The sequence below is a fragment of the Octopus bimaculoides genome, chromosome 3 (assembly GCF_001194135.2).
Source record: "Octopus bimaculoides isolate UCB-OBI-ISO-001 chromosome 3, ASM119413v2, whole genome shotgun sequence".
Taxonomy (NCBI): domain Eukaryota; kingdom Metazoa; phylum Mollusca; class Cephalopoda; order Octopoda; family Octopodidae; genus Octopus; species Octopus bimaculoides.
The window spans coordinates 66,473,525-66,482,522 of NC_068983.1; the positions used below are offsets into that span (position 1 = coordinate 66,473,525).

Here is an 8,998-nt window from a genome sequence, read left to right on the forward strand (position 1 = left end):
ATATATATATATATATATATATATACATACACATATCTACCTATGTGCGTGTATTTGTGTGTGTCTATAAATAAATGGTGAGAGAGTAGAGAAAGAGAGCTAAAGAAGGAGAGGGTTTATGAGCTTATCACAGAAACAGCTTTTTATGTATACATCTTAGTTCAATATACAACAATAGTGCTGTATAAGCTGTTTAATGCTGTCTTGCAGATGAAGGAATAATTGCAATTTAGTGAAGTTTGGGGACATAAAGAAAGATGCCTAAATATCTATTTTATGTGATGTTTAGTGCTATGTTGAGAGTGTAGTCGAAGAAAGATCATAGGTCAGTAGCAAATGGTGTAGAGCTATGCCTAAGAGAAAATGGAAGGAACCATTTAATGTAAAAGTATCTGTGGACAGAGCAACATAAAAGAAGTCATCATTCTGTCTCATCTAAAACTAGAATAGTAAGGGGGAAAATCGTAAGTAAAGTTAAGCTGTCATCATATCATAAGTGTTGTTTCTGAATACCAGTATCAGTAATATTCCACATCAACATTTTACAACTAGTCCCACCATAAAGCCCACCCTTCTAAAGAGACCTTCTGAAGGTCTTTTTGTCATTTCTTTCTAAACTACAATGGTCTTTCCACCCACACAAACTTCACTGTATTCCTATCCACTCATTCATGCCTTTTTCTTTCCTATCACCTCATAACCTATATAGAAAGCATTTTCCTAAATATTTCTTTCCCTGAACTTTATCGTCTGAGATTGCCTTTTAGGTTAGTTGAAATATTTTAACAGCTCTCATTTGCAATGTTGTTTCTACATTCTGACAGATAAAAAAGAAGAAAAAAGGAAGAGCTAAATCTAACCAATAAAAAACAAAAAAAAAAAAAAGAAATTTAACCTAAGCTAATGCTCTGTTATTATTTTGTTAGGGCACTTAAATAACTCTGAAAAAATCACTATTTTACAGAGTTAGTAATAACAATATAGATAAGAGAGCATTAATTTTGTTTCTTCAGTCTTTCATTTTGGGGGTATAATTGTCATAGTTTTGCCCCTTATGTTAGCAAGGAGCACCAATACTATAGTGTTTATATAATATTGCCAGTTTTGTTGATGTAGTCAACAATAAATAAGTAGTACATATTCATAAAAAAGATTTATCATTTGTTGTTTCTAAAGTGTATAAACAAAACAATCACAATAATTATATAAAAATTCCTAAGTTTGAGTTGAGAGTACACACATCTTTCTAGAATGTGTTATGGTGTATAGATTAATGCTTCTGACAAGGTTTTTTTCCCCCTCTAATGTGTTCACAGAAGCTACAGTATGTTGGCCAGGATTAGTAAACTTGCTTTTAAAATATTTAGTTTGAAAGCATTTTTATGAAGCAAAAATTTTTGTTTTTGTATTGCTTGTTTGGTTTTTTGTTCGAGTATTTTATCATCCTGAATTATTATTCCTTCATTTTCACTTATAGAAGAGAGCAGTGATAAAATGGTGAACAGTAAATAAAATACTGTGATTTTAATGACATCACAGGTTTTAATTTTGCTTCAATAGTTTATCTGAAACTTACATGACATCTGGGCATTTTGAAATTATACCTAATTTTTATTTTTTGATTTGCAGAAACTTCAAATACTATGCATTTTAGCTCAAGTGTTTTCTAAAATCATTTGTGTGTGTAAGTATTTGTGCCTCCTAACAGTGAGGGGGAAAAAATTGTAGTATAACTGAAATCCTTGACATAAGATGTTAGAAAGTTTGTGTTAAAATTTTCAGTTAAAAACTCATTTCAGTATTAAAGTCAATAAAGGATGAATGCTAGAAATTTGTTGGTTGTGTAATTTTTAATGTCAACGCTTGCTTCTTTATTATACTAAATAATAATTCACCATATTAAGAAAAAGGAAAGAGTATTCAACCATAAAGCATAAATAATACAGGTGACAGCAAAATATCTTTCATCTATATAGAAATGTCTTCATGGAAATAGGTCTTTGAGAAAATAGGTTATGCCAGATCATTACAAATAAAAATAACCAAGGTATTTGTTTTCTTAATGTTATATGTTGATTGCAATTAATATTTAAGTTAGAAAATCTCTGGTATCAATACTGAGAGAGTAATGTTAAGAAAAATAGGTAGTTCTCAACTGTGGAAAATTTTTCAAGATAGTGATTTCCAAAGCTGACACTTAAGGTAAGTTTAGTTGATTTAAGCTTCTTCAGTATATGACTTAGATTTATTTCTTTGATCACCTAAAGGATTTACAAAATACTCACATCCTTCTGAGCATTCTATTGATCTATATTAAAAAATGTTTCAAAAGTAGTTCCATTTTAGAAGTACATTTATGCTCAGAAAAAATTTCAGGAATTGTATGAGAGATACTTAGAAACCATATCACACTAAACTAGACACTAAAAATCAAAATGAATGACTGATAATTGTTGCTGAAGAACACTTTAGACCTGACTTCAATTGTCAGGAAGAAACAACTAATATCAAACTATTAATGGTTAATTGAGTGAAAGTATTTTTAATGTTTGAAGCATTAAAAACACTCAGATAAGATAAAATACACTGTGAAAAAATAAAATACACTGTGAAAAAATAAAATAAAATGGTTACTATTATTGTTTTATCAGCAAACATTTGTGTTACTATGCATATTTAATTGTTATTTAAAATAGTGATTGAAAGTGTAACTATGTCGTACTTGCTGAAAATTAAATCTTAACATATATATATAAAAAAAAAAGTTGTATATTTGTTGGACTTGGGAAAGAAAATTGCTTAAAAATCTTCTAATTCTTAGGTGCTGCCTGCATCATATATGATGGTTAAGTGAATGAAGGTGTTTCTAAAGCTGGGAACATTGAAAAGGAATAAGATATAGGGAGATATGTATTGAAGCCCAAATGTTAGCCCAATTGAAGTTATCAGATTCTTAAACAATAGTTTCTGGTAAAAAGTAAAAATTCCTTATTTAAATATACATTGTTCATGACAAATTACTATCAGTTGGTATTATAATATCAATAATCCTTCAGCAGTCAGGAGTGGAGGTGTCCTCTTTCAATTTGGCAGACAACAACTCTAGAGCAGGTGACACAACAGAATGCATCACACTCTAGTTGCAAAGAATACAGAAAATAAAATGGAGACATGCATTCTACAAGCTACAACAAACACAACTTATCTAGGAAAGCACTAACCCTGAAGCAAAAAAATGATATAATGTAAGGAGAACTTTTTATCATGACAGACAACCTCACTAATGCTGGTGTTGTGATACAATTCCCTTATCACATACTATGAAAAGCTTGAAGTATTATGGTAGCATCTATGGAGAAAACATGATAGCAAATATGACAGAGGCAGCAGTTAAATGTAATTCTTGTAACAGCAAGACCAAAAGTACAGAAGATCTCAGTCGGTGACTTTACTTCAAATAACAGTTTAGTAACAGTTTCAGTCATCACAGAAAACATACCATAGAAAGTTGCAAGTATATTTCATTACATATCACCTGTTTTCTTTTATAAGATTATTTTATAGAGTAAAATAATTAGGTGTGTTGAACTAAGTAATTTCTACAATTAGCTGTAATTAAATCATGACTCAATGAAGTTTCAGTATACTGGAAAATAAAGGAAATATGAATCACAAAGATTGTATAATTAATAGCAGGCCATTGTTCAACTAGTTTACTTCTAATTACTGACATAGGAACTTTGTTGATACAGTGTAATGAGAAGTTTAAGTAGATATGGTTTTATTGCAATTGTTTTTGCTAATCTTAATAAGAAAGAAATTTCCAGAGGCCATGTAAGTAATTATTGGCATTTTAAATAGAAATACAATGATATATGCATAGACATAACCATGTTGTTAAGAAGTTTGCTTCACAACTATATGAGCCCAGCTTTGATTTCACTGCACAACACCCTAGGCAAGTATCTTCTAGCATGGACTTGGGTAGGTCAATGTCATTAGAGTATAATTTGGTAGATTCAAACTATAGAAACCTATTGAGTGTATGTGTGTACATGCACACACACAGTGCAAGGGGTATTTGAGAACATATTTAGTAATTTAGTAAAACAACTCTAATCTCACAAAACCAAGTGTATTTTAATAAAAATTTGTGGTCATGTTTATGATAAGCTTTTTTATGAGGTTATTTTCTGACTTCACCTTCAGCTCTGATGACTGCTTCAATGTGAGACTGGAATCATTGACATGCTTGCATTAAATGCTCTTTCTTCATCTCTGATATCACCTAGACAATGTCAGCTTTCAGTGAAGCTGTGGTGTTGTGAGGATGTCAATTAGTCTTTCAACAACATTCCAAACATAATAGCCCATGGCATTTAAATATGGCAAGTTTGGAGGCCAAGCCTGGTGTTACAGGATTGTAAAGATTGTCTGATATTCATCTTAGGTTATGTATACTTTGTGAAAAAGGGTTGAGTCATGTTGAAGCATGCTTGACCTTCTACTGTGCACTTCAGCCATCCAGGACTTAACTGTCTTTAGCGCTTCAACATATCCATCTGTATTTATTTTAGGGCCCTATGGAAAGATGTGAGATAGCATGACATGACCTTCATTATTCTCTATTTCTAAAACCCTCAGTTACTGGAAACTTAATATGCATCACTCTGGGGACATTAGAGGGATCTGCTTATAACCATGTATCACTTTTCCTGTAAGGCTTTTGGTCTTGGTTGAAGATTTTTCAATCAAAAGAACTGAAGCCTGTCATATTCATGAAGGATTTTAACCCTGTGAAATAACTGCTTGGCATGGGTCAAACAGTTGTACTGTGTCTTTACAGAAATGATTTGGCGTCTTCTCTGTACATATGACTTATATTGAATGTCCTTATGTGAGAGTCCAATTTGACACCTGAAGTTCTTTGGCCATGGCTCTCATTGAGTTTCCAGAATCATCACTGATGATTTTAAACCTGTTGGATGAATTGCAGTGTCCTTATAATGCCTGAACATTTAGAATGTTTGTTTTTGTTTTTTTTGTCTTTGATGCATTTGGAACATTCTACCCAGAAACTTCTTATTCCATCTGAACTTTGTGTACAAAAGATTTTGCAAGGTTTATAAAGTTGGCAATTTCTAAATTGTTGTGTTCCATGCACTGCATGTCTTCTCACTTCTTGTGTTAGCATTTTATCTGCCATGGAAGATCTAAGAGAAATAAAAACCTTTTAACTGGCTTCAAGAGAGTAACACACTAATAATTCACTGTCCTCAAATACTTCTTGAAACCTGTGTGTATGTATATATGGTGTATGTATATATGATGTATCACTTTTAAGTTTATCTCTATAGATTTTCTATAGAGTTCAAAATCAGCATTGCAAATTATCACGTTTCATAAATAAATATGTCTATGGAAACAATGTGGCCAAAGATACACAATAAAACAGGGTTTGAATGTATATGTATATTTCAAGAGTTATTGCTCTTTCATCAGCACCACATCCAACCCATTAACTATCCTTGAATACATTACTTAATTACACACTAAGTTTAGTAATGTAACACAATTGGGTAGACCTACACACTAAGTTTAGTAATGTAACACAATTGGGTAGACCAATTTGCATATTAAACACCATTCTAACAACTGGCACATGCACATTAATTGCTGGCAAAGATACAACCATAATATACTACCAAGTATATTACGAGATAACAAGTTAATGTTGTGCCTTACCTTGTGTTAGCAGTACGATATTCTCACTTTTAAATTTATCTCTATAGATTTTCTATTGAGTTCATGGATAGTTTATGGCTTGGATGTGGTGCTGATAAAAGAGTAATATGTATATACATCCATTATTAAATGTTACAATCTTCGATTTCATTGTCTATATAGATGTGTTCATTTATGAAATGGCAAAACTTACAGTGCTGGCTCTGAATTCTATAGAAAATCTATAGAGATAAACTTAAAAGTGAGAATATTGCACTCCTAACACAAGGTAAGAGACAGTATTGACTTGTAAACCTGTAATATACTAGATAGTATATTATGGTTGCAAAACGAAATACTGTATGCTTGCCAGCAATTTGTGTGTGTGTATGTGTGTGTGTGTGTGTGTGTGTATTTATGTATGAATAAAGTGTGCGTCTAACAAAACATGTACTTCATAGAATTATGTCACTTTATGCCAAAGATGGATTTATTCATAAATAAATAGATATAAATAGATATTATAAAATTAAATACCTGACTATGTAGAAAATCCCTTCAAGGTACTGCCTCAGTATAATTGTAGACCAAAGACTGAAACCAGTGAAAGCATAAAAGAATATAATTCCACAGAAACGTTCACATAAATGCAAATGAATGATACTGACTAAACTATAACAAAGACATCAGTCATTGTTAGTATTTGGCTGTGTGAAAGAAAAACACCTTTGTAATAACACAAGACCATAAACTGACAGGGAGGGTTATAGTTAGTTACAGTACAGCCGATTCATAAATGGTACTGTTTTATAAAGTTTGCAAAAAGCAAATTCAACCCTTGATGATATGAATCCTCAAAGTAATGGAACTACAAATATTGCAAGTTTATTTGTATGATGCTCTGCTCTACTTTTACAAACATTCCACCATTTTTGAAATGTTAAGAAAATCTTGCATACTTGCGCTATGATTACTATTTTATAAAATGAATTAATGCCATATGTTTATATGGCAGTATATTATCTTATAAATGGAAAGGATGACCCTATATTAAAAAAAAACAGAGCAAAGTGGAAATGTGGCATTTATAATTTTTGCAAAAGTGATATTCACGTGAGCGAGGTGAAATGGCTTTGACTAAGAAGTGAAAAAACATGTCCCAGAATTGACATAGATTGCATTTTTCCCATTAAATGGAATTGTAATGTATGTTTAAATATTGTAAAAAAATATGAAATATATATTAATATATAGTAGTACTCTAATGTAGTACAAAACTGTTTTTGATACAACTATCAACTATATGGACACACGGATAAATATATGCCTTATATGTTGAACTTGTTATATGGAAACTGTAAGGAAGCCCATCATATATATTTGTGCCTGAGTTCTTGTCTGTGTTTATGTTGTATCCCATTATGTCTCTTAATACAAAGTGGTATTAGAATGTTCCTGGACTAGTTGTGCTTAATAAAAAAATAACTTATTTACCTAGGTTTTAACATCGTCTCCTTTGAAATAGTCACCTTGCATAGCAATACACCAGACTCAGCACTCCTGCTACTTTTGGAATCTGGCTTGGAAGTTGTTTTCTGTAAGCAAGTCGAAGACCTTCTGCAATTTGCTCTTGATTTCAGCAACAGTGTTAGAATGGTGACCTTTGAGATGCATTTTCATCTTGAGGAACATCAGCAAATCTTGTCACTTTCACTGAATGTCCTCCTTTAAAAGCTTCAAAACATCGTTGATTGTCCTCTGATGACCCTCATGCACAAGCTGATGAATTTTTTTCACATTTCCAAGGGTGACACCCGTGGCAAGTCATCCAGATCACATCCTCCAGGGACATTCTTCCACTTTTGAAATGCCTGTGCCACTCGAAACATTGTGTACAACTCATTGCCTCGTTACCATAAGCTTGCCAAAGCATACTTAGTGTCTCTGTAGCAGACTTCCAAAGTTTAATGAAAAATTTTACATTGGTTCTTTGTTCCAACTTCTTGTCCATGACAAAAATTGCCGACTACAACATACACATGATCACCAAAACACAAATTTCACAACTTGCAAACTAAACACTGTGATGTCACTCAGCACACTGTCTCACGAAGGTCACTGCTACCTCTCATTGTGCATGCAACCATGTGCTGCCATCTGTTGATGCATTACAAAATTAGTCCAGGATCTTTTTGATGCCGCCTTGTATAGTAGTTTATATATATAAAGGATAAAATCATAAAAAAATTTTCATCAGTGGCCAGCATATAAAATAGACCTGTTTAGGTAAATTCCTATATCAAGATTCATAATAGTACAAAATACAATTATGATTAAGGGCACAGAAGGGTTCAGTGCTTATATGCTGAAGATAGATGCTAAATCCATCCAACCATTTCAAATTATCACTATATAATTTACGGGTGCAGGAGTGGCTGTGTGGTAAGTAGCTTGCTTACCAACCACATGGTTCTGGGTTCATTCCCACTGCATGGCACCTTGGGCAAGTGTCTTCTACTATAGCCTCGGGCTGACCAAAGCCTTGTGAGTGTATTTGGTAGACGGAAACTGAAAGAAGCCTGTTGTATATATGTATAAATATATATATGTATGTGTGTGTGCATGTTTGTGTGTCTGTCCCCCCAAATATCGCTTGACAACCGATGGTGGTGTGTTTACATCCCCGTAACTTAGCGGTTCGGCAAAATTGACTGATAGAATAAGTACTATGCTTACAAAGAATAAGTCCTGGGGTCGATTTGCTCGACTAAAGGCGGTGCTCCAGCATGGCCGCAGTCAAATGACTGAAACAAGTAAAAGAGAGTAAAAGAGAGTATGTGTTGAAATCAAGGAAGTAGACACAGAAATTCATAAAATAATTCAGATAGTTTTGGATTCATCAATTACTAGATTAGTTTGATAACTTTTCCTTCATGAGCAAAACATACTGGGTGAGATAAATGAAATATTTATACATACTCACAGAAAAGCACATGCAAAACTGTGATTATGCACTAATATCCCAAATATATACGCATCGAATTTTACAGTCTACCTCAACACATGTAAATTATAGTGATAATTTGAAGCGGTTGGATAGATTTTGCATCTATCTTCAGCAAATAGTTATAGGGGCATAAACAAGTTGACACTGGTTGTCGAGTGGTGGTGTAGGAACAAATACAAAGACACACACACACATACACGTGCGTGCACACACACACACACACACAGACACAACGGGGTTCTTTCAGATCAAGCAGCGCCATCTACC

At 32.9% G+C, this 8,998-nt stretch overlaps 1 protein-coding gene across 3 annotated transcripts in view; it reads left to right on the forward strand.

Moving 5' to 3' along the window:
• LOC106871954 (protein still life, isoform SIF type 1) overlaps positions 1 to 8,998 on the forward strand; it is a 1,491,364-nt gene that overhangs the window by 645,263 nt on the left and 837,103 nt on the right. The gene's annotated exons all lie outside the window — the stretch shown is intronic.